At 47.5% G+C, this 25,855-nt stretch overlaps 1 protein-coding gene and 1 long non-coding RNA gene across 2 annotated transcripts in view; one reads left to right on the top strand and one right to left on the bottom strand.

Moving 5' to 3' along the window:
* Positions 1-2,540, bottom strand: part of sema4c (sema domain, immunoglobulin domain (Ig), transmembrane domain (TM) and short cytoplasmic domain, (semaphorin) 4C) — a 63,159-nt gene extending 60,619 nt beyond the window's left edge. Inside the window, exon 1 of the mRNA XM_048993120.1 lies at positions 2,263-2,540. The gene's annotated coding sequence lies outside the window, so the exon portion shown is untranslated. The remainder of the gene's footprint in view (positions 1-2,262) is intronic.
* Positions 1,932-25,855, top strand: LOC125718902 (uncharacterized). Its single transcript, XR_007384974.1, has 3 exons — positions 1,932-2,108; positions 23,555-23,764; positions 25,237-25,855. It is a non-coding gene; the product is annotated as an uncharacterized LOC125718902 (long non-coding RNA).

The following is a 25,855-nucleotide window of genomic DNA, read 5'->3' as shown; positions in this document are numbered from 1 at the left end:
ACGGAAAACGGTTTAGAAGTTCAAGCCGGCAGTGCACACAGTGTGCTAATGTCACTGTCACCCTGTCACTCTGTCACCGGCATCACAGTCACCGACGCATGTGCGCGGAAGCGACCGACGTCACGCAGTGACTCTGCGCACGATGCCACGTCAGCACCAGATTGCCCAAAGACCAGCTGCTCATGTCCATGGCTGTCAGCGCGACGCTAACCGTCAGTTCAGTGCTAATCGTTCTCATTTTCCCAGTAATTCTAAGTGACGCAGATACTTCAAAGGCTTGTGGGGGGGGGGGGTTTACTTGTTAGAGAGGGAGGGGAGTTACTTGTTAAGCAGCATTACCACCTGTTACACCTGTTCTGACTGATGTCTGCTCAGGTGAGCCAGCGTCACTATGCTATGGCTGCCGTGAGCCAAACGGACTGGGACGTGGGATGGCAGTGGGCTCCAAGGGGGGGTGTAGACAGCTTCTGAGCGCATGTATCACCTCTGCCTCATTACAAGCAACTTAAAGAGGCTCCTATCTCAGCCCCAGAATGCACTTCCACTTCCTCTCCCCTGCTGCTCCACATAAAATCCTCATTCCCTCCTCCCAACACCTCCTATCCCGTATATCGGACTCCCCCACTGGCCTTCAAGATGCCTCTTATGCAGACAGTCCATCTGAACAACAGAGTCACTGATGCTCCGTGATGCTGTCCAGGACTCTGAGTAACTTCTCCTCTGAGACATGAATATGCATCAGGAATAACAGAACGCCGCATATTCGCATCACTGAAACAGCCTCGGTGTAAATTTACCCACAATCCCCCACCCGCAGTCACACGGGTCAGCTGTATGATTCGCGATTCTCTGTGAGCCTGTTCTTTAAGCCTGCCTGCCTTCCCCGAGGATTCCACATCTAGCGTTTGTCAGATTCCTCCGCCTTATCTGCCCGCTTCTCGCAGCTCTTCAAACTGAAGCTCTGAGTAGTGCCAGCACACTTGAGGGAAGCCCTTCCTTCGTTCTCTGGCTAGTGAATATTTTACATCCCTTCTGCCTTGGCGTCCACGTAGAGCGCACGCACTGACGCCTTCGGGGGAAAAAAATCCGGAGTAAACGGAGGCGTCTGTCTCGACATGATGTGCTGGGCCAGCATGGCGGCAGAGGTGTCAAATGAGGCAGGGGGGCCGGCCAACGAGAACCTGCGCTTTCGCTTGCTGAAGGAAGCCGTGTCATTTAATCCCCGAAACGAGGACCATTTTCCTGTCAGGAGGCCATCATGGCATTTCAGACACTGGCCCTAAGCCCAAGTCCTTCAGAAAGACAGAGTGTGATGTTGCTTACAGGCAGGATGGGAGGGCGGGTGACATTTAACGCCACATTGCTGTCAGAATGTGATTTCAGAAATGTGTGTCAGAAAAGTATAATTCGCTCAAGTGCTTGTGCTTTAACTGCGAGCGACCAGGTTCACACCGAGGACCGAAGAGTCCACCAGCTGCTTCATGTGGTCATTTCTGTGAGATTGCTGCATTGAGACTGTGCAGTGAACAGGGGCTTTATCTGTGCTGGGAAAATGGGAGGAAAGACAGATGCGCAGAGATGGGGGAGTGTGTGTGTGTGTTTGTGTGTGTGTGGGGGGGGGGGCAATTTACCCTGAGAAATTTATGATCAGCATAAACACAAACACACACCCCACCTAAAACACCAGTTATCTTGGGGACAGACAGACCTGATTTAGTTCCAAGTCTAGCAGTTTAGCAGTGACTATTTATGACACGGAAATGAGGGAAATGGCTATCCATCCCAGAATGCCCTTCTGCCATGATGTCAAGATACATCAATAACAGAGTAAGCAGTGTAATGATTCTGTGTCGCTCTCCTGTTTGGGTTTATTAGCATGCTATAAAAGCTTCATTTGGCACGGATACATTGTGCTATGAATGATTTAACAAGCTCTAAATTAAACTCCAAGTCCTCCCTGAAGAAGTTAGCGAAGAGCTGCTCAGAGCCGGACTACATGGTGAAAATCAGCCAAAGAAACATGATATCAACTTCAAAGGAACTTCAGTCAGGATCTTCTCCTCGGCCTGATGAATTATTGAGGCTCTCTGCAAGCGGCCTTGGGTTGTGTGAGTTTTTTTTATTTTTTTGGCATGAATAAAGCTAAGCCTTTAACTGGCTCCACTGCCAGAGTGCTGTTTTCGCGGGAGGAGAGCATACAACGTTCAGGGCTGACATGCCCTTCCCTAACCCGTGAGCTGTAATCACCAAGCCAAACCTTACCCAGTCCGATGAGCTGATGGATTTGTGGTCCAGTCTTCATCCTTATGGATGCAACCTTGGCTAGTTCTCTGAGGCGTGGAGGAATACCATTTGTCAGGAATGCCCATATCTGTGTTTATTCTGTGCCGTGTAGCAGAAGGTCTAGGAATACGTTTCCTTGGTGTCTGACAAACATGCTCTGCTCTGCTCACCGGGAGCACGCGGTATTCGCATCTCCAGGTATTTCTGGATGTCTAATTTTGGCCAGTAACAGTAATAACACGAGGGAGCGTGTGTATTTTCCCAAATCGTCTGTCTGACACGCTGTCCTTTATACTTACGACTCTGGAGACCCTGGAAAAGGCTTTGCAATGATGAGAAGAAGCTCTGTAACCCAAATACAAAACGGGCTGTTGTCACATGGCTTGGTTAGCCGGGGGGGGGAAAACAGTCTGGTCCAAAAGCTGGTAAAAGCCCAGTCACATGGTCCCTCGGAAGAGCAGCGTCAGCAGCATGGACACGGCAGAAGCCATTCCTATTATTCTAAGACAACAGGATTTCTGGCCCATCGAGGAAGCGAGGGGGAGGGGCGGATGGGGAAATCCTGTCCTTAGACGGTGATCTCCAACGCAGGAGATTTCTGCAGCAAGTTCAGCTTCCACCCAATCAGAACTTTGGGCTCATGTAAGGTACATATAGAGCTGGCCGCACCTTACAGCTGCACAGAAACCCCTTGAAGGGTCTGTGTATGAGAGTAAAGCTAACAGGCTCACAGACATCGAGGACAGCTAGTATTCATAAGGACTCCGTCACCGTGGTGACGGTCCCACCTGCTTAACCTGCATCTCCTGATATGGCTACAAAGCCAAGCTATCTGCACGCATTTAAATCAGTGCTGCAGTTACTGCATCGCTGTAATAACGAGCAGACAACAAGCAGGAAAAGAAGACGAATCATGACCCGAACCAGTTAAGTCAGTGGTATGAAAACAGCACCACTGTAATTAACCAGAGTTAAATATACAGCATATATTATATTAAAAGATGCTACTAAAAATGATCAGCGGGTAACAAGTGGGAATTGAATCCTAAGATACTTTAAATAGTTATCCATTTTTATCCATTTTCTGCAGTGAAGAGAATCCAATCTGCATGCAAACACATCGCTAACTGCATTTAACAGCAAAATAAATCCACCAGTCAGTGAGGACTGCTTTTTAACTGACCGCAGAGATTTTATAAGAGCCGTAATTTAATTATTTTTTAATATATAAGATCCCGTTTTTGCTGATACATTCCGCCTGAATTCAGTAGAGCAGATTTGGATTACACGCGGCGATGTGATCTCGGATAACGGAACTGTTCTCAGCGCTCAGGTCGGAGTCTGAAAGACTATCCTGTGGGTGAGGGTAAAACCCGCCTGCTTTATACGCCACAATCATGGGTGGTGGCGGTGAGGGCAGGTAACTATTCAAAACCGCCGACTAGTCAGTGTGACGGCTCGTGTTAGACCGCAGCCGATGTCTCCGGCAAGCTTCAGCCAAAGATTTTCTCATTTATTCATGGTGCTGTTTAAAATTAGATTTTTTTTCCGCCTCAGAATAAATGTCTGTGAAATGGCCCACATTGTGTGTGCCCCTGGTCCTCTCACAGAAGGTAGTACAACACAGCATCTCCAGACTGCGCCGGGGCAGTACCCAAAACGCAGGACACACTGCACGGGATCTCTGAGTTAGCCACACAGCATGACACTCTGTGGGTGTGTGTTAGCATTTTCAAGCTAATGCCCATGTAGCCTTTCTCAAGGTACCGCTGTTAGGTTTTGCCCGGCGTGGGGTGGGATAATGATGCACTTCTTATCGAAAACCCGCGACGTGTGAAGCGGCGGGTAGAGAGAGGGGGAGGTGCATGACTAACACCTTACATCAGCCCGTGAATCACTTAGCGTCACCTCACGCTGCATTAAGAGGCGCTGCGCAGGGCGCTGTCAGCAGCTCTGTAAGATCCTCTCTCAGTGATGGACCGTCTCTGCTCATCCCTAAATCTGACCTTGCAGCTTGCACCTAGCTCTGAATTGGACACAACTGGTGCACAGAAAGTCTTGGGGAGTGGGGGGGGGGGTTGTTCTTGAGGTGTTATTAAAGCCGGAATACAGCCGCATTTCCTCTAAGAGAATTCCTGGAAGGGAGCTAAGAGTCACACAAAGACAGGAAATGTGTGACGGACAGCTTTAGCTGGGGTGGTTTCCACACAAAAAAAAAAAACAGTTTAAAAGGGCAGTTCGGTGCATAGAGTGTCACTCCGTGGGCGGCCAAATCGGCTGCTGCCCGCCGGCTCCTGTGAAAGGCCGGGCACCTTCATCATGCCGTTTCACTGAGCCGCTCCATACTGAAGGGTCACCGCAAACATTTGCCGAGAGAATGTGCATCCAGCCGTCCCCCATTTATCCCGATTCCATTCATTTTATTTTATAGATTCCTAAGGGGGTCAAAGTGCCATGCGGCTGAAGACATAAAAGTCCGTCGTGCAATAAAGTCCTGACACAGCAAGAAGAAAGATAAATGAAAAATAAAAGGTGTTTAATAAAAGGATACAATTGCACAGGCCTTCTGAAGAGATAAAGACCATTTCCAAATCTGTATGGAAAGGGCACCTGAGCGGGGAAGCCACATGTGTGGAGGCTAAACGCACTCAACCGCATTCAAAGCATGACATCAGACCAAAGGAGCCAGAGGACTTAAAACCCAACCGGCTCTCGGCAGAACAAAGAACACAGACAGGGGTAGTGTGCAGCGAAAGGTCCAGATCGGAGACGCTGACGTGAGCTGCTTGTCAATGGCTCACATCGGCACCGCTCATGAAAAAGCAAGGCGAATACTCATAGACATCAAACAAAGCATCACTCTCACGAGTCTGATCATAAAACTCATTTAGGCAGCCAATTCACCGAAGTGGAGAGCAGTGAAAGATACAGGGACTCTATGGGAAGAGGAGTGGAATGCATGGGACTCTATGGGAAGAGGAGTGGGAAGCAGGGGACTCTATGGGAAGAGGAGTGGGAAGCAGGGGACTCTATGGGAAGAGGAGTGGGAAGCAGGGGACTCTATGGGAAGAGGAGTGGGAAGCAGGGGACTCTATGGGCAGAGGAGTGGGAAGCAGGGGACTCTATGGGAAGAGGAGTGGGAAGCAGGGGACTCTATGGGAATAGGAGTGGGAAGCAGGGGACTCTATGGGAAGAGGAGTGGAAGGCAAGGGACTCTGTGGGGAAAGGAGTGAGACAGAAGGGGACTCTGGGGAGCGGAGTGGAAGGCAGGGCACTATATGGGGAGGAGTGGGAGACAGATGACTCTATGGGGAGGAGTGGGAGACAGGAGACTATGGGGAGGAGTAGAAGGCAGGGGACTCTATGGGGAGAGGAGTGGAAGGCAGGGGACTATATGGAGAGAGGAGTGGGAGACAGGGGGACTCTAAAGTGAGAGGCGAAGAAGGCAGGGGACTCTATGGGGAGGAGTGGGATGGAAGGGGACTCTATAGGGAGAGGAGTGAAAGGCAGGGGACTCTGTGGGGAGGAGTGGGATGGAAGGGGACTCTATAGGGAGAGAAGTGAAAGGCAGGGGACTCTGTGGGCAGAGGAGTGGAAGGCAAAGGACTCTATGGGGAGAGGAGTGAAAGGCAAAGGACTCTATGGGGAGAGGAGTAAAAGGCAAAGGACTCTATGGGGAGAGGAGTGAAAGGCAGGGGACTCTGTGGGCAGAGGAGTGGAAGCAGAGGACTCTATGGGGAGGAGTGGGATGGAAGGGGACTCTATGGGGAGGAGTGGGATGGAAGGGGACTCTATGGGGAGGAGTGGGAGACAGGGGACTATATGGGCTCAGGAATGAAAGATAGTGGGACTCTATGGGGAGAGGAGTCAAAGATAGTGGGACTCTATGGGGAATGGAGTGAAAGACAGGGAGACACTAATGGTAGAGGAGTGGAAGCCGGTGACTATGGGCAGAGGAGTGGAAGGCAGGGGATCCTATGCTTAGTTTAGGCTTAACTCCTTGCACACAAAGTACCCTAAATGAAGCACCTACCTGGACAGCTGATATTTCTTTAGACATCACTATGGACACGAGAAAGCCATTTTAATGAATAATGATGATTGAAACTACCGTAGTGGGAGACACCAGGGCAGGTAATGATATGGGAGGGCTGGGGGGAAGGAAGGTGAGATGGAGGTATAAGCATTGGCGATGAGTCACGGAGGAGAATAGCTTTGTCTCCTCGCCATTTTGTCCAGAGTCAAATCAGATCTCAGCTCCCTTGCCAACTTTCACATGAAGTCCACAAACTGGTTTTCAAAATCAGAATCTTAAGTCAGCCTGCCAGGGCGGAAGGGAGAGGGAAGGATATGGAATTGTTACTAAAAGATGTGACCCCCCCACAGGATGGATTACTTCCTCAGCTGCATCCTGTAAAGTCATATTTTTACCACTCTGTAAGAACAAGGGGGAGGGGCAGCCAGCTGTCCACTCAGCTGACACGCATGCAGTCATAACATGGGCTTGTTCACGGACACTGACAGGCCACCCCCGCGGACTGTCCCTCCCCACTGCCTGGAGGGGCTCGCATCACGTGCCGGAGGGTAAATTGGCATGGGCACGGAGGCAGAGCTCCCCCGATATCGGATGTGGTGGACGCCCCAGAGAGCCTTCCGACATCACGAAGCTCCAAAGGTCCCATCACGCTAATGAGAGGGCAGAGGACGAACGTGAGAGGCGGTCTGCATGTTTACACAACACCCACCCATCCTGAGCAAGCTGCCGATGCAGGCAACCCAAGATCCACCAAGATTAACCTTTTTATATCCAGCCATTACACATCTAGAGCCAGACGGATTACAGTTTTACACAAAAGAGCTTATAAATTATGAGCTATTACAAAACGCGGAGAGACAGAATTTAATTCATTTATCCTTACTGTACTACTGAGAAATGAGACATTTACCATTATTAAGGACAGAATAGGGGGTGTATGGGAAGACAGGATGGGAAGAGAGCCAATTTTATAATTATATCATTAAGTCCCCGTTGGGTTATGACATTGATCATATGCTCAAGAAAGACAGAATTAGCGAACCAGAAACGCAGTAGAGACATGGTGTGCTCAGCAACCAGATCCACTCGTTAAGCTAACGGGGGACTGGAGGGAGAGCTTGAAAAGCAAGAGGCACAGATGGAGGGAGTGATACAGAAACGATGGCAGAGAAAAGGAGGGAGAGACAGAGAAAGAGAACTAATGAGGTGGCAGTGAGATAAGGGAGAAAAAGCAGAGCAGATAAATGCAGGCGAGCGGAGTACACTGGCTGCCCCCTGCATCTCCGTACTCACAGTAGGAAAAAGCCGCTCTCCGGAAGTAAAAAGAGTGATAAAAGAAAACCGTAAAAGAAGAGATGGAAAACAGGAAGTTACGCCCAGTAATCCACTACAGATGGAAACTATCAGAGAGGAGGGAGGAAGAGGAGGAGTGGGACAGAGTAGATAGGGCTATAGGGAAGGAGAGGGCAGTATGGAGAAGGGAAGTACCAACAAAACAGAGAAAAGAGAGTGAACTAATAACAGAAGAGGGGATGGGGAAAAGAGAGAGGGAAGTAACGACAGAACCAGGAAAGGGAGAAAAGAAGGGGAAGTAACGACAGCCAGAAAAGAGGGAAGAGAGAAAAGTACAGAAATTGGGAAAGAGACAAAAGAGGTGGAAGTTAGGACAGAACAGAGGGGGAGAAGAAAAGGAAGAGAAACAAAAGGGAGAGAGAAAGAAAGGGAAGTACGGACAGAATAGAGTGGAGAAAAGAGGGGGAAGTAATGATAAAACGGGAAGGGAGGAAAGAGAGGGGTTTAAGGACAGAATAGGAGAAGAGAGGGAATTAAGGAGAGAAGAAGAGAAGGACACAATATGCAGAAAAATAAATAGAAATGACCCTATAACCCGACACCTCTGCTGAAGCCAGGTGCTGGAAGAGAAGTAGAGGGAAATGCATCGCAATGTGAATAATTTGTAAAAGATGCTTCATGACTATTATACAGACTATGGATTATTCAAGTAAAATAAAAAACAAAATCAAATAATTCCTAGTTGAATCCTATGGGACTAACTGGTGAATAGTGTGTTTTTGGTGCTGGCCATGTGTGTTTTGTAAGAATGTCAGTAAAACTATACCCAACCCCTTCTAAATGATGTTTTACCAGCCTTGGTTACACCGAATCTGACACCTGACTGACCTGCAGGCGATTGCTACGCTGGTCCAAAGCACCCAGCAACTAAGATCAACTAAGCAACACACTAATCTAGGGAATTGCTAAGGGACAGTGAACAAAGATTGGGACAGAAGACACACAACATGATTGGTCATAAACATATCTTAGACCAATACTTCCTAATACTGGAGACTCCCAGACAGTTAACGTTACTGGGAGGTGGAAGGGAGCAAAATGTGGACTGGCTGGGGGTCCCCAATGACCAGGTCAGGAAACATTATCTTAGACATCAAGCCTCCACTGACGTGAAATGAAGGTGCAGCCTGGTGAATATCTGGACCACATCCAAATTATCCAGAATACCAGGTCCACACTTGGCCAGAAAGCTCCAAAGGTCCATATCAGACTACTGTAGTCCAGAGAACTCCCTAACAGAGGAGGTTAGATGGGTTCAGAGAAATGTGTCTAAACCACAACCACAGATGGAACAGCGATCATCCTGATCCCTGTAAGTGCTCCATCTCCCATTCATCGGCTACTCTGACAGAGACACCTGTCCGGGATGAAGAAACCCAGACAACAGGACTCATATTCTCTCTCCTCTAGTCATCAGGGACTGCGGGGGGCGGGGGGATAACTCCAGGATATTGGAGAAAAGGAAATGAAAAACCCAGAGATCATGTTTCGAGCAACCTGAGAACTCTGTGAGAACCTGCAAGGAAGGCAGAGAGAGAGAGAGAGAGAGAGAGAGAGAGAAAGAGAGAGAAAGAGCAGGAGAGACAAAGAGAAAGCGGGGGAGGGGGAGGACCAGGCGAGTGGAGGACACTGAGCAAGCGAGTGAATGAGCGGGCGGTAAAGGAAACCTGGGATGAATAATTAAAATATTCAAATGATCATTATGCATATATACTGTTCTCTCCAGTTTCTATTTCATTAATCCAGCAAATATTGATTCAACGGCAGCTCGAAATTACATATACTGTATAAATGTATGAGTACATCTGTATATAAACATGCTAAATGTGGCTCCAGCCCGGGGGCTATGATCTCATACCCTACTGGAATGTGGCCTCCTGCGTACTCCAGGAATCGGACCACAGTGCTGTAGCGAAGTGTATGCTCTTCAGCCAGGTTATGAAGAACCCAGCTTTAAACAAGTTAGCTTCTCTCCAAGGTAAAAGGCAGCAAATGTGGGGAGGCTCGTCGTGGAGGTTTGGCACGAACGTTTACCCCCTCAGGGGTAAACAGATTTTGATCCAGACCACGTGGATCACTGTGAGGAGGATGAAAGACAACAAATGCCCATGTGTAAAAGTGGTAAAGGTGGTAAGCGAGTGGCAGCAATCCATGTAGTGATCATCTGGGCCAGGCCACACCTGTCGGGGCCTGAGTCATCACAGAGACCCACTAGCGAGGGATTATGGGATGGGGGTGGGGTGCAGGGTTTGGTAAAAGGCTTTGTAAAACCTGTTGGAGGTAGAGAAGGAGTTTTGTTCATACCATATTTCATCTGTATTGTGTTACCCATTCACTTGGCTTGGTAGAGGTGGGTCACGGCAGAGGTCACATGACATTCGTTACCCCCGTTCAAAACCGGTTTCTGAAGAAGAAGGAGGTGGGGAATGATAGAACCATGAAGATAAAATCCCAAAGAGAGACGCAGCTCACCATAGTTCACAGTGGCTGAGGCTGAAAAACTGAAGACAGGGAGCAGGAGGAGGTTGAGGTCATGCGGCGTGTGATGCTGGGGCATCGGTGAACAATCTCGGACTCTGAGTTCAAAGCGGAGGAGGCACTGATGTCACGGTTTAGCACTGAGGCTAACCCTCTGAGGCTAACCCTCTGAGGCTAACCCCGCCATCTCCCTCTTTTTGTCTGAGCTGTGCAGATGGTGCATTATGAGCCGGGAGACATTAAGCAGCCCTGGAAACGGGAGCCTGCAAACAGGCCCGCGGAGCGCTGGGGCGCACGCTCACTCTCGCCCAATAACCGGCAATTATGTGGCTATGATGTCACTGGCTTCCAGCGAGTGCAGAGCCCCCAGCCACCGGGATATTAGCGGCGATGGAAAGTGCTTCCTCTGCGGAATACTAATGTGGGTTACCCTCTCTCTACCAAACCGAACGGCTGAACTGTGGGGGGGGGGGGGGGCCACGGAGGGGCACTGGCTGACGGACGAGTCCATGACTGACTGACACTCATGAACTGGAGCGCTGACAGGGGAGCGTGTTGAGGGACACGCAAAGGACGCAGAACCAAGGGGGAACGGATGAGGCCGTCCCAGCAAAGGCTCTCTGTCCATTGATTATCTGATGAGGCGGAAGGAAGGGAGGCAGGCGGGGGTAGGGGGAGTTGGGGGGGGGGGGGGGGGGAGAAAGGTTAAGTGTGAAGAGCCTCTATCATCGTTTACAAAAGTCCTTTTGTACGGAGGCCTGAGTCATAGACAGTACCAGAGGGCAAGAGCAAATCAGCAGATCTAATGATGTAAACCTCCAATCTGATCGCCCCCTAGCCGCCCCCCCCCCCCCCAAAAAAAAAAAAAGTTCAGCGTGTCTGTAATCCAATCTCACGTTATTAATTACACACAGAGAGGATCAGATGCTTACCTTTAACCGCAGGAGGCTGAAGAAACCACGTCAAGTTGAAAAAACGTGCAGAAAACAGCAACAGGGGCAGCCTGTATGAGTTTAAAAAGATCTATTACTCATTCAGTTAGTTAGTCCTGTGAGGGGGGCTAATTAGCCCTGTGTAAGACACTTCTCTGTACCCTTTGTAACTGTCCAGGAAGGAGGGTGGGTCAGGGGAGCTGCACCACCAGTTACAGAACTTTTTCTAGTGTGTTGTTCACAAAACCGCAGGTGATGGGACAGACCCCCAAGCCCAAAGCAAATGGGTCAGGCTCACCTTTACAGACCAGGGGGAAAACTTGCAGTGCAGAGGGTCTGGGGAGAAAGGGGAGGGGCACAAGAAGATAGAGGGAGGGTGGGGGGTACTGGATACTTGAAAACTGTAACATTCTGCTGTGGGGGATTAAAAATGCAACTCAGAAATGCAACCTGTGCAACTTGTTAGAAAGGCGTGGGTGGGGGTGGGGGGGGGGGGGGGCACAGCCCTGTAGCCAGCAAAAAAATCACCAGAATAAGCAGCCACTAGGGGGCGTGTGGGGCATTACACAGAGAAAAGTGTGCATGACATAAAACTGAAAGCTGATCAATGGATCCCGCAGCTGCTCGCTTTATAAAAGACTGTGGCTTTTATTAGCAACTGCTCACATATTTATAAGATGAATATTTCAAATGCTTGCAGGAGAGGCGAAGGGGCACATTGGCTACTGGGGGGTAGGGGGGAGGAGAACCTGTCAGGCCCATGCGTCACTGTCATAGCCCACGGTCTGCTGGGTTTCATTGGGGGGCCAAACGCTGCCCCTTCATGAAAGGACGCCCCTACGGGCACTCAGAGTGGGCGTCACTGATGGTGCCAGGTCAGTAATTAAACCCCAAAATGAAACTTGGTCTCTGCAGTGATGGGAGTCCAGGACACCAGGGATTTTTTAGGGGGGAGGGGAAGGAGGGTCCACTATCGTCACCCACACATTTAATCCTCCGAGGGAGCGTGTGTATCTCTGGCTGCCCACCCCACATCTCCTCCATTCCACATCACTACAGTCATCACATCCACTGACCTCCATCCTTACTCATCCTTTCCACCATGTGGAGGTTTCTGTCAGAGCTGTCAGCACCATCTCCAAAGAGTCATGGGCACCAGGCCCATGCTGATCCAGCTGCCCGCCTCCGAGACTCCACCCTCCACACTCCTGGAGAAGCGACACAATCCTGACTCGACCACGTTCCCTGAAAGGCTCCTTCAAACTCGCCCCCCCCCCCCCCCCCCCCCCCAGCCGTGCCCAGAGAACAGCTTCAGAAGGTCCCCCGTCACCTGCTTTTGTAGGACAGCTCCACCACAGCATCCTATCTGCTGTGAGAGCATCTGAAACCTCATTTCATTCAGAGAACCTTAAAAGCCACTCAATCATTTAGGGAACCTTAAAGGAAACCTATTAAATCAGAAACCCTTAAAAAAAACTCCCAGATCATTAGAATGATGATAAAGGTCACAGTTCAATTAACAATTCAATTAAGTGTTTCAAACCTCGTTTGTCTGAAACACTCAAGGGCCCGTAAGAATGAGGCTGAGAGCTCAGCTCATTCCCGGATTCTGTTCTGGGAACGGTTTGCAGTCCCATATACATATGTGTCTGTATAACCGCCCTAGATCTGCTTCCAAAGCCCCCGAAAAATCTCCCAGAAAAGCCTGGGTTTCATGTCTCCACGCTCTCACTTGGCTTTGCATTACAACTGACAACCAGCAGGGGGGCATCTGCTTAAGGCCACTGTAGTGGTTACAGACATCTACCCTGAAAGCTTCCAATTCAAGTCCCAGAAGGCTGATCTGTTGGACCCTTTAACCTCTACCCAGCCCCGACCCTAACCATAAGTATCCAAACAAAATACAAGACTTTGGAATTCTTAATTTTTGGTTGCAATCACAGAAATCACAAATCGAGTTTCCCCTTGTGGCATCAAATAACAGGTTTTTATCACATTGTAGGGACATCTGGTGCCCACAATGTTATATATACATGCCTTCCCCCTAGACACACACAGACTGTAAATGAAATGAACAGTTCCTAAAATCCATCCCATAGCTCTTGATGATCTTCAGCTCTCTGTACGTCTCAGAGTGCCAGAGTTCCTAGGCAGAAATTAACTGACTGTTTGACCAAACAAAAGAAATAAGCCATTAATCTGGGCAGATGCAGCCACATGTAGCCCCATCTCACAAGGAAACTGCAGTAAATCCTACACCTAATGCTTTCAAAGGCAGTTATTTCTGAAAGCAAATGACTCCCCAGACCTGACAGCAGCGAAACGGTTACGGCAAGGGCGGCCAGCTGACGGGATGGGGGTAATGACCGCCAGCCCGCATCAAATGGAGGGGGTGACATAGCCAGGGTCTTCATTTCACTGGCGGCGTGATGCCGTAAGAGCACCCATCTCAGGGGCCTCGGGGGGTCTGTATAAAGGCTGGGAGGCACAAGGTCACCCGAGGAAGACGAAGGCCTCCTGCCTGATCCCCAGACACAGTCTCATTCATCACCCCCCTCCCCCGAACCACGGGAGATGCAGCAGACCTGCATCTGCTCTGAAGTGGGATCGTGTCCCGGAACAATGCCAGCACGGTGTCATCACGCTCTGTGCGAGAGGGTCGGGATTCGTATGAGTCCGGGGAGGAAAACAAAGAGGCCTGTTAGCCTTCTGCCTTTACTGCTTTATCAGCTGTTTTTGAAAACGCGGCACCGCGAACGTGATCGTCCCCTGGGACATGGCAAACATCTCACCGCCTCACGGTGCCTCACAGGCAACGTCGGACCACAACCTCCACCGCCATCCTTCTAGAACGTTCTGCTCAAGACTCTGTGCTACCCAGTTCCTCTCCAATCATCTCTGCCCCCCCCCCTCCCTTCTGGTTCTCCCTTTCTGGGCCCAACCCCCCTAACTAGGCTGTCGTACTATAGCCAGGGCTCCTCTTAATTGGAATTCTACTCTCCTCTCTCCCTGGCTTTCTCGCTGCTCCTGTACACATGGGAATATGAAATTGAGATAATATTTCCCTCATGCTGTGCTCTTGCGAATGACCTTTGATCTCTCTGATTTATGCGGCTCAAACATGGTTGGCTGTTATCCATCCTGTCCCATGCCAGTGGCTACACTCTGACATCATTAAATTTTTCACAATATACAAATCAGCACCTTCTCCCTCCCCCCCCACCCAGAGAGCCGCTGAGGTTTCTGGGCGAAGGGCGTCCTGCATAATGGCATCCTCTGATGGCTAGCTGCTCCTCACTCCCTCCCCAGCACACAGTCGTCCTAGAACAAAAACGATCCACATGATTTACTACTAAGGCCTAAATTTGCATATAGGGTCCTGCCTCACCCTCAGAGGGAGAGAAAATGGAGGCAAGCTGAAATTTCTGCCACAGCATGGATTTGAGGTGAATTGAATGTGCACTCACTTGGAGGTCAAAGCTCCTCATTGCTGGGCCAGTCAGTACACATCGATTTTGGATGATAAGATGGAACGCTCTCAGCATATAGCCAAAGGAGCTTTCCCACGAGACTTCAAGTCCTGGCCAAGGGTCAACTATCAGTCTTCTCCATTGCATCATTTCCTGTACCACTATGTGATGGAGATGACCTCACAGCCCCGGGCAGAACAATGAATGTGCCAAAAAAAGGCAACTTCCTGCTTCAGGAACTCTTCAGATACAGTCTGTAGGAGCTTTGTGTTCACTGGGTGTGTGATTCTGTTCCATGTCATCAGGCTCCTTAAACACAAATGGTACCAATGTACGACGAACAGCATTTAAAGCACTGCATGAAAACACATAAACATCACCGTGGCCTCCCGTAACCACATACATTTTTTTGAAACGCGAGTAGGAGAACTTGAGTGATGGACGTAACGGGACAATACCAAGCTTGCCCTGTGATTGTAATACAAGCTCTATTACAGTGATTTCTCCACGTTGTGCGCCAAACAGCAGCCGCAAGCACTCACAGGCCATAATTCGCCTGCCTCAGCACCTCAAAAGATAAATATCTACTGGTAAACAATGACATCTCAGGGTGTTCCTGGGTCCACACAGCAAATTCCCCTCGATATCAAGAGGGCTGGAGGGCGGACGAGCCAAGCAGAGCTATTTCTGACACTAAGCTAGTCCTGGATCGCAAGGCAATTTAATTTATGCCGGTTCTCACAGCGTCGCTGGGATGTGAATTGAATATGAATCCGATCTGAGCTGGAAGCCACGACGCGATTTGCGGGGACGGGACCCTCTGTGATTCCATTTCTCTACAGTAAATACTGACTAGAATTCAATTTCATCCCCGTGACATCTCACTGTCTACTGATCTTCGTTCTCTCACGGTGCCTGGGTTCAGCATAGAGAGGCAGCACCCATAATGCACTGCGCCCCTGCTTTCATCTGCTCCAGCGCAATACTCTCAGAAAATACCTCCCTATGAATCTCATTTGCTCTTTCTGACTGAAAGTATCCAAAGCGTATTTTGTTTTTTTTTTTTATACGACTGAGAAAAAGGTTCAGGATCAAGGGTTCTTGCGACGTGGAGCTTCTTCGAATGCTCACTGCTTATCCAAGCCGCTGGGATGCTAAAGGAAAAGACAGGAATGGGTTGGGAACGGTAGACGATCCCAGCACTTCCTGTTGTGGCTGCACATGGACTAATTAATGGAGCTAGACTGCCCCCTCCCCCATTTCACACTCCATATCTCTGTAGCCTTTTTGCTGTTCTGGCTCAGTCCTGCTCCACTTTAAGTGACTCCAGGTAAACTCTGTACCTTAAAGTGCGTTTTAACTGGGACACACAGTTCTGGTTGTTCCCTGATCCCACACTCAGGTAACTGTTCTTTTAGCACTGGACCCATACTGGGGAGGGGGGGGGGGGGCTTACAAGCTCCTGAAACTGCCATGTCATTTCCTGCTGAAAGTCAGCAGCGCCCCCGCCCTTGTGGGGCTTTTGCCCTGGATTTGGGCCGTTTTAAGTGCCACTGAAAGCTACTGTTTTAAAATACCTTTATTGTGTTTAAAAATACCTTCAAGTTCTGATAGCATCAAGACCCAAGTTGGCGGACGCCTACTCCGCAGCTCCTGTGTGCGCCGTTTAGCGTCTTTACGGCATCCTGGTGAGCTGAGTCCTCCCCATGCTGTTCTCACCCGCCGTCAGAAGGCTCCACACGACTAGGCCACCCAACGCCAGCTTTGGCACGTCCATCCCCACGCAGCCCCCCCCCGGCTCTGACACGTCCTACGGTTTCTCTGCCTCTGCTGCGGGGTACAAACCACATGTCAATGTCATGTGGACTCAATCTCTTTGGGATGTCTCCCTGGCTGTGCTGGGATTAGACATCAAAGAGTAGTGGGGCAGTGGGGGGGGGGGACGCGGTGTGTCCATGGTGCCGGCGTGGCATGCAAAAGGGATGATGGCGGAAACTGGCTTCCAGGTCTGGAAAAGCTGGATCCTTTTCTCATGGCACTGGGCACAAGCACGGCCCTCTGTGTGTGTGTGCGTGTGTGTGCATGTGTGTGCGTGTGTGTGCGTGTGTGTGCATGTGTGTGCGTGTGTGTGTGCGCGACAGGCAGCGAGTGAGCACAGTCCACACCTACTCTGCCTTAATCAGACGGAGTGAAAACGAGGACAGCTGGGAGAAAATGTCAAGTTTACTCAACGTTCTTTCTTAAACAAGAAATAATTACTCAGAGTTGGCCAGAGCTGTTGTTTATCAGGTTGATGATGAAGAGGACTATTACTGTGAAAGTTTATGTTACGACTTCCGGGCAGCCTGTTCCATCTACTGGGGCACGCCTGTGTTTCCCACCCACAGTGAAACACTGCCCCTGTGTGGACATCGGGCTGAACTGCTGGAGAAGCAGGCCAGCTCCATGCTGGTTCCAGACAGATCATTTACTGTGTGAGTGACCCCAGTGTTACACATCAAGATACACGGCGGGTGTTGGTCTGTGTGTATGTGTGTATGTGTTTGTCTGGACACACTATTTAGATGAATTGTCAGGGACAGATTATCAGACAAAGACACTGCTATTCAGAAGGACTGAAAAGATTTTAAGAACTACATATCAAACACATTCATCAAATTCACCACACAGATACTTGCCTCAAAGCTGAAGTTAATGTTCCTCTAGCTCTACATCCTTCCGTTCCCCCATCAGCCACATCCCTCTCTTCCCTCCTGCTCTTTCCTGCTCCCCTCTTTTCTCAGAGGGCCGATGTCTCCCTTCATCACTCGCTCCGTCCCCATGTAAGCTTTCTTCAGCTCCGGCGTTAGCGTCTCCATCCTTTTCCTACATTCATAAATCTCTGTCTGAAAATAACATGGGGGCAAGACTGTTTAATTTAAGGCTTAATGATTCAATTCAGGTCAATGTTCCTAGACCGCATTCTGTAATAAACAGTGAATTTCGCTTAGGGATGGGAATCGTTCCACTTGAAAACCGGCTCCAAATTTTTATATCCATGAAAATCCTATGCCTCCAACATTATCAGTTCTTCTTATCGATGCCAGCATGTTATAGAACGATGTTGGAATACAAACCATGAGACAGAATACATCTCAACACGACATTTTTTTCCCCTCTAGTCATGGTAAAAACACCCATATTTATGTGCCATTTTTGCTTGTGTGGTCACGACTTTAAGGATTTCAGCCAGTGATGCTCCTTAAATTTGCATGTTTGCATACTGCGATGTAAAGCTTTCTTACAGCATATGCAAGAAGCTACTCATATTTCAAAGCAGGATTCATGCAATATTACAGTCATGAGCTGATGATGCTCTAACTAAACTCACATAAACTAAACTAAACTAAACGCCTACAGCTCTATCAAGGCATCTGACCTAAAATCTATGCCAGAACGTACGTCAGTACAGAATGGGCTACTATGTAGTGAACTGCACTGTGAGCAACAAAGCGTCTTTCCCTCCACATCACCTAAAGGTCAGTTTGAATCCTGAGAGCAGCGCTCACCAGACATCAGCTAAATCTCAGGTCAGTGTTAACACCACTGGGAAGCTGGTTTAATATCCAACCTTGACAACACATTCGCATTGAAACATTGTCAAAATGTGCATGTTCTGCATAAATTCAGAAAAAAAACTGTAAGAAGTAAATGATTTACAAAAGGTTTAGCACAGATATCACAGATAATGCACAATTTGATGATGCTTCCTTATCTGTTTATGTCAAAGCTGCAGCATGCTTTAGTAATACTGGTGAAACGTGCCAGTAAAAATGACATGAATGCAAAATTAGAGTATGTAGGTGAGAATGAGCATTCGACTGATAATGAAAAGCAGTATTTTAAGTTATTCAAATGTTACAAGGCATGCATGCCTGTTTTTCTGAAAAAGAATTATTTTATCAGTTTCTAAGTTACATCCTTTTATGGAAAGAAGCTTTGTCATTGATTTTAACATAATTGAAAGTTAGGCAGACATTCTACAGTGTTTTCAGACAATAAAATGGCTGCATTGATGCTGAAAACCAGTGTAGGTTTTTTCCACATAAATTGACCAGGGATCAATAAAGGAATTGATGAAGGTTCAGATCAATAAGCAGAATCGATAATGGCATTGGTATCAATAAAATCTTTCCCCATTCCCTAATTACATTTGACGACTACTTCTACCAATCGGATTTTCACTTACACTTTGAAAATATTTCGAACTAAATGACACTATACCAAATTAATCCAATTTGCTTCATAAATTCATCTAAGTGTGACAGTACGCAAAAACATAAGAAATTAATTTTAGTCAAAATATATCATGAAAATCGCCAGAGACAAAGAAATAAATAATATTATTTCTAAAAATACAACATTCATAAAAGATAATGAAATTAAGTCAATCTCCCACAGTCCAAACTCATGCAGTTAGACTAATTGGTATTGCTAAATTTCGCGCCGAGTATAATTTTGAGTGTGGGCATGCGTGTGTATGTTCCCTGTGATGGACTGACATCCCGTCCAGGGTGCATACCTGTGTTTCCTAGATAGGCTCAAGACAACCCCACAACCCTGCTCAGGATTAGTGGTTAAAAGATGAAGAGATGAACTGTGATGCCAAACATTTAACCATGTTGGTCTTCTGAGCTCCAATGTATTCTTAACAAATAAGGCATATACATGGACATCATACCTCCTGTGGTTTTCCCTCAAAAAGAACTCAAAGTTCTTCAGTGAAAGATTCTCTGCCTGAAAATGAAGGATTCAGTGTTAATGAAAAGCACGTTACTGAAAACAAAGCAAGATGCTAAGAACCTGAATACTTGTAAAGCCTGAGGTGTTAATCAGTAGGTCCTGATGTGATGTCTGATGTCTTCTCAGCAAATGATCCTGATGCATCTGCTGCCTCTCACCTTGCCAGAGGGAATGCCCTCACTGGTATGAAGCAGCACGGAATCTTCGAGTCGAAGATCTTCGAAACCCCAAGAGGGACTTTGTGTTGCAAGGGAGGGACCAGATCAGGTCGGAACTGCCGGGCCTGAGGAAGACAGTGGCCATTTCTCTGCTGTGGAGTTTGCAGCCTTTGGGCTCGACGGGGGACCTAGGGAGCTCTGGGCAGGCCTGTTCCGTCTCCTTCTCATTCTTCAGCTCTGGACAGAGAAGATAAATGTCTTCAGTAAAGGGTCTTGCAGTGAGCCTTCACTTTAAATCAGCATGGATCTATGAGCTAATATGTGAAATCGATATCTGCTCAGAGAAAGCCTCTCTAATGCCGTACCATAAGGGTACCATGTATTACTGTGTTGCTTAGTTTAATGATTTCAACCGCAGCAAAGACTTAAAACTTTTCAAGGCAGGAGATTTTGTAACACCAGCGTGAGCATTTTGTTCAATGGCACAACAGATCCTGTCCTGGGCATGAAATGAACAACCTCCATGCCTCACTCCCTGACCTCCATGCCTCACTCCCTGACCTCCATGCCTCACTCCCTGACCTACATGCCTTCTAGTGACATGGAGTCGTATCCAGACATCTTACATTCCGTTGCCATCATTCCTCAAATGAGCAAACAAGGTTATTTGAAATGTTCTAGTTTATAACAACATTTGGTTTTTAACACTACATAAAACACTGTGTTTTTTACACATAAATCGTAACCCTACTGTAGGTCTCTTTGGATAAAAGGAGTTTACAGTAGAGCAGTATATAAATCCTCCTGCAAATAAATTGTTTTAATGAAGGAATGGGCAGGTAGGAATGTTGTCACATATCTCCAAGGCTTATGATTCTTACTGGGAAGGGCGGGTTTGGGTTCTGGAGCAATATGGCTGGCCAGTTCAAGTACAGGAGAACAAAAGGCTTCACCATCAACTGGTAAAGGCTTGCTTCCTGAAGTGTTGGATCTTGATGGACCAAAGAAAGCTAATGAAGGGTTTGTGAGAGCAGTGGCTCCTCCCACTCTCTTGGACTCCCTGTTTTCTCCCTGGCCTGTAACTCCATCTGAACCAGCTTTTGGATGTGTCTCCTTTGCATGTTTAAGCCCAGAGAATGGACTGTCTCCAGTAGGGGTCTTTTACCCAGTACCCGCCATGTGTCCTGATGGGCACCAAGCACAGCAATGGGACCCCAGTCCCACAGAGCAGTCCCCAGCACAGCTGGTTGAGGGGGGTGTCACTTTCTTGTTTGGTGTCACCTTGAGGCATCTGGGTGTCCTGTGAGACAGACCTAAGGGTTTCAATTTGGAGTCAGTAGTTTGTCGGAGATGCTGCGGTCTTACAGCCAATCAACACAAGGGCCTCCCCAATGATGGGGCTTTTGCAGTAGGCTTAGCTTTCATCCCATCACTAGCAGCACAATGACGAACTCTCTTTCTCTGTGCAGGAGATCTCCCCCTTTTTTGGCTATCTTCTGGAGCTCCAGAAGGACTTCTTAGAAGGGGCTGAAGCCTTTATGTTAGGAGATATTTTAAGTGATTTTTTCAGTTTGTGAAGCTTAGCTGTGGGATATGTATCACAATCCAAAGCAGAGTGAAGGGAGCAGGAACCACACTTCGGCAGGTCACATGAGACTGCAGTCTTTGAGGCATGTTGATTGTTACCACCCAGGCTAGGTTCTGCTGTTGATTTAGCAGGAGATACAGCAGCTAAATTACCCCAAGGTACTTTAAGGGGTTGGCAAAAAGATTCCAAAAGCACCAGATTATGCACACAAGAATGTTGCAAAACTGCATTTTTCCTGTTTTCCTCAAATACCAGTAAAGCTGTTTCAGAACAGAGACACCTTCTCTTGGTAGCAGACTCTCTTTTTAATGCAACCGCTGGAACTACTGTGGAGGCGAGCTTTGATCCACTTGAAGGGCAGACTGGATCCTTTGAGCAGTTCAAGATTTCACTCCTGAAGGTAAATGGTTGGGAGATGTATGTTGGGATTGGGGCTCTGCAGGTACTTTCATGAACAGAGTACATCCTACTTGAGAATGGGAGCCAAACGTACCTTTAGTGGAGCAGGTTAAGGTAGTAAGAGATCCACTCCTTAAATCTGACCAGTGAGTATCTGGAGTGTTGTTTGAATCTGTTGCTGTAGGGGAACATCTAGCGAATGCTGAAGCACTCGCAGGTAATGGTGTAGACTGCTACACCCGGGGTAACTGCTTTAATGAAGACGCTTGAGACTTTAGTGCTGGATGTTACTCTTTTTTTGCAGGGGGTGGTATCTGAGGCAGCAGGTTCAACCGCAGAATTTCCACAAGTAGCTGCAGGGCCCCGGGTTTTATTGGTCGGGGGGGTGTTTTTTGTGCCAGTTACTGTGAAGCGAACAGCAGGGGTGTCATTAGAGGCACTCAGGTCAGATGCTGGAGAGTGAGAACTGCTGCTGTCCGTTCTACAGCTCCAGGGCTGGCAGACCTTTCTCCAGTGTGCCAGAAGACCTGCATGCCGCCTCCCCTTGGTCGGAGGGCTCCTCTTCCTCTTCAGGAAGGTGGAGCTAGTACTCCCACGCCCACTGAGGGGCGGAGCTGAGGTGACAGTTGGGGCGGGAACTCCTCACAAATTCTGCTTTGCCATTTCCTGGGGTCTGCTCAGCTGGGCCTGTTAAACACAAAACATCTTCTGGAATACTCACTGCTCAAATAGCATTTCACACTGCTATATCTGTAAACATCTTAACTCTTTGTACGAATCCAAGCTGTATTACTTGATTAAAAGCACCATTAAAGTGATCTGGCAGGAAAGAAACCTACAAATCAAACTAATTAATAGCTTTTTACGACATAGGATAGGATTAAACTTTAGTTATGCTGACAGAAACAGTTTTGCTAAGGCATAGCTCTCATAGTGTTAAAAAAAAAAAAACCTAAAAGACACACTATAAGAATATAATAAAATACAACAGTATGTTTATAAGCCCAGCTCTCTCTGGAACGAAGAAGGTTAAAGCATCTGTCATTTTTATTAATAATGCAATAACCTGACTGCTTCAAAGAGCTGAGCATGCTCAGAATGGCACCAGGACACGGTGTCTTCTGTGATCCATCCACATGTTCTCTGAAGTCTCTAGAAACGCAGCTCTACTCACACGTAGGGAAAACCTGTTTCCTCAAAGTGACACACTGCTAGAAAAATCGGAAATGAAACGCCAGGTACCTTTGGAGATTCTTTTCTCTGGGGGGACTCGGTTACCTGGGAAACAAAGACATACATCAGGAAGATTCCACCTGATTAGCCACAATTATTGACAGCCTGGAAGATACTTAGTGTCAACCTGCTAACTGAAATAAGGTCTGAAAACCGAGCCCCTTATAATTAAAACCACATCCCTATTCGCCCATCTGTTTGTCTCCTTTCCAAAGAGTACTTTCTAACTGAGTAAAATCTATTCTTTTCTTATTGCTTGCCTCCAGCAAGATGATTCTTAAATGAATTCCGCCGCCTGATTTGACTGGGTTCGTCCCGCACTGTTGTGTATATTTTATGGTTCCCAGACATTTATTTACAGCTTACAATGAATTCAGGGGAACGCCTCAGGAGCCATAAGCGCTAATTAATTTATGGGCGGGGTGGTATGAGAGGGGAAGAAGCGGATAGAACTCTCTGCGCCATGGAAACTGACAGGCCCGTCCACGCGAGGCGACGCGGGCGGCCGGTTTGCCAGGAGCTTGCAATGCACTTCAGTCACATTCTTGTGGAGCCGCTCCAGCTGTCTCCGAGCACCTCGGAGCTTTTTATTCCTGCGCAGGGCCTGGTATTTCACCATCTGGGCAGGGTACCGCCGGGTTCGGTACCTCTTGCACAAGGGTCAGAGGCGAGGCAGAAAGGAGGGTTCTGGAGGGGAGGGGGAGGAGTCACAACGTGTCTCGGGAAGCTGGAATGTTCTCGCCGATCGGTGGCTTTGGGGAAGTGGGGGACATGTTCTTCTGGGGCAGAAGATATCAAAACAGGGGACTGCTGTCTTTTCAGCTGAGACCTCTTGTTCACAGGAAAGGAACCAGGGAATGGCTTCTTGAGATCCGCAGAACCCAGAGAATGCAGGATGGAGCAGGTGGAGGCCTTGGGTTTTGCAAACCTGACCTTCTTAGAAGCTGAGGGTTGCACCACCCTGAATCGCAGCCTGGTCCTTTTCGACGGGATGATGGGTTGAGGGATTGCAGAAGATGGCGGAGGAGTGATCGTTTGGCCTGGGAGCTTTGGTAGGCAGACCTTCACCCTGATCCCGTGGAGGCAAGACTTACAGTACAGGACAGCTGATCGAGTGGTCTGACCAGGGGCATGGAACAAATTAAGACATGGTGGGAGAGTAGATGGACCATCTCTTGTACATTTCAAAGAGAGGTCCAGAGAAAACAGAACATTTGACCATATCATCAGAGAGTTTTAAACCATACAGATTTCTATACTGCCATACAAGGTAAAACAGCCTAACTGTATATTTTATAAAAAAAATTTGTTATAACTGAAACCGGGTCAGTTTTATCTCACGGCAAAAAGTTACTCCATAGATACTTCATAAATACACATTTAATGACTACACTATCATTTACCTACCTGCAACACATAGGGCAGGTGTCAGGAGAACAAAATGGGCTTTATTACACTAAAATAGGAGCAACAAAACAAATGGGAGCACGGGGGGGGGGGGGGGGGGGGCAAAACAGGAGGACTAATACTGGGAAGGGCACAGGCAACAAGAGGACTGACGTCAATGACCAAACTGGGGAACACGGGACAAGGGGCTGACACAATTCAGGTGTGGATGGTTAGCACAATAGTATTGTAGATAATGAGCAGCACACACCTGGGGGGAATAAGGAGGGATCCGGAGGACCAGCAGGACAGGGACAGTAACAAAAGACTCTAAATAGGAGTCATATTCAACTGGTGACACAAATATAAGCAAGTAAATTTCCTTTATGTCATGATTTATAAAATCATAGCAGATCTATACATTAAATACAGGATCTGACACATGAGGAAAAAATAAAAGCACTCTGCAAACTATAATACCCCTGGCTGTGCTGCCTGGGATAGAGCTGTGACCCTGACCAGGATAAGCAGACTGAAGATGGATGGATGGATGGATGGATGGATGGATGGGTGGATGGAGAATTTTACCATGCCTTTCGAGCTGGGGCACAGAACACTAGGGATTTGGGTTAGGAGTTGGTTAATTTCCAAAAATAAACGACGTATTTTCAACCCATGTCATTTTAATGACGCCCAATGATCACGCATTTTGATATCAACTGAAAAAATGGAAACAGCTAAACCTATTAAATCTGCCCATCGGTCGACACGTTTTACCAGTCCGTGAAATTTTTGCAAAATGTAAGCCGGTCCATGGCAACTGAAAGGTTAGGAACAGCTACTTAAACTGACCTAGGCTCAAAGACACCGCCTGTCTACTTTTTGACACTTTAAATGTTGCTGTCTGGCATCACTAGAATCACTTTGGTTTGATTGCAATGCTAGCAAACCCAAAACCTTGATTTATTCCATCCTATTATTTCATTAAGCTGTACTGTACTGTAGTTGCTTCTCTGTTTTTGGTTTTATTTGAATCTCATATGTGAAGCACAATGAACTGCATTCCATGTATGAAAAATGCTATATAAATAATAGCAACAATATTTATCATCATCATCATTGTGATTAATCTTCATAGGTTACCAGTGTTGACCTTCAGATAACAACAATCCTCAAGGCGCTGTCTCTACCTGGGTGAAGATGATCGATCTCATCTAGGGCTGCACAATTAATCGAATTTTATAATCATCGGCGATATTAACATTTGAATAGCGGGCTCTGCTGCATATCAAATCAAGCACTTTCTCAACCAAAAGTCAGCCAACCACCAGGGGGCGAACGAAAGCATAGACTGTATGAGCGGCAACCTCAAATTGTGACTGAGTGAGACGTAATGTCGGGAGTAGAATGTCATATGTTTTTGTGCTTATTAATTTAAGTATTTCCAAAGATTAATCTTAATTGCCCAACAGTGATAAAATAAAAGCCTTGCTTTAACATAAATACTATAAGAATAGATCGCTTTAATTGCTATTACAGTTGGATTGGCACGCGGTCTTATTTAAAAAAGATACAAAAAGAGACGCATATAATGTTTATTCATTCGTTTTGTATTTGTCCTAGTAACAAAGCAAAGGAATGATAAGCCGCTTCAGTCGAAAACTGCATTTTGCTTCTTATTTCAAATAAAATTCTGGGTTGGCAACTTTGGTCGGCTGCATGGAGTGAGATTTTCTGTTCTCTGTTCTGCACATACA

The sequence above is a fragment of the Brienomyrus brachyistius genome, chromosome 2, assembly GCF_023856365.1.
Source record: "Brienomyrus brachyistius isolate T26 chromosome 2, BBRACH_0.4, whole genome shotgun sequence".
Classification (NCBI taxonomy): domain Eukaryota; kingdom Metazoa; phylum Chordata; class Actinopteri; order Osteoglossiformes; family Mormyridae; genus Brienomyrus; species Brienomyrus brachyistius.
This window is presented reverse-complemented; position numbering and strand designations above follow the sequence as displayed.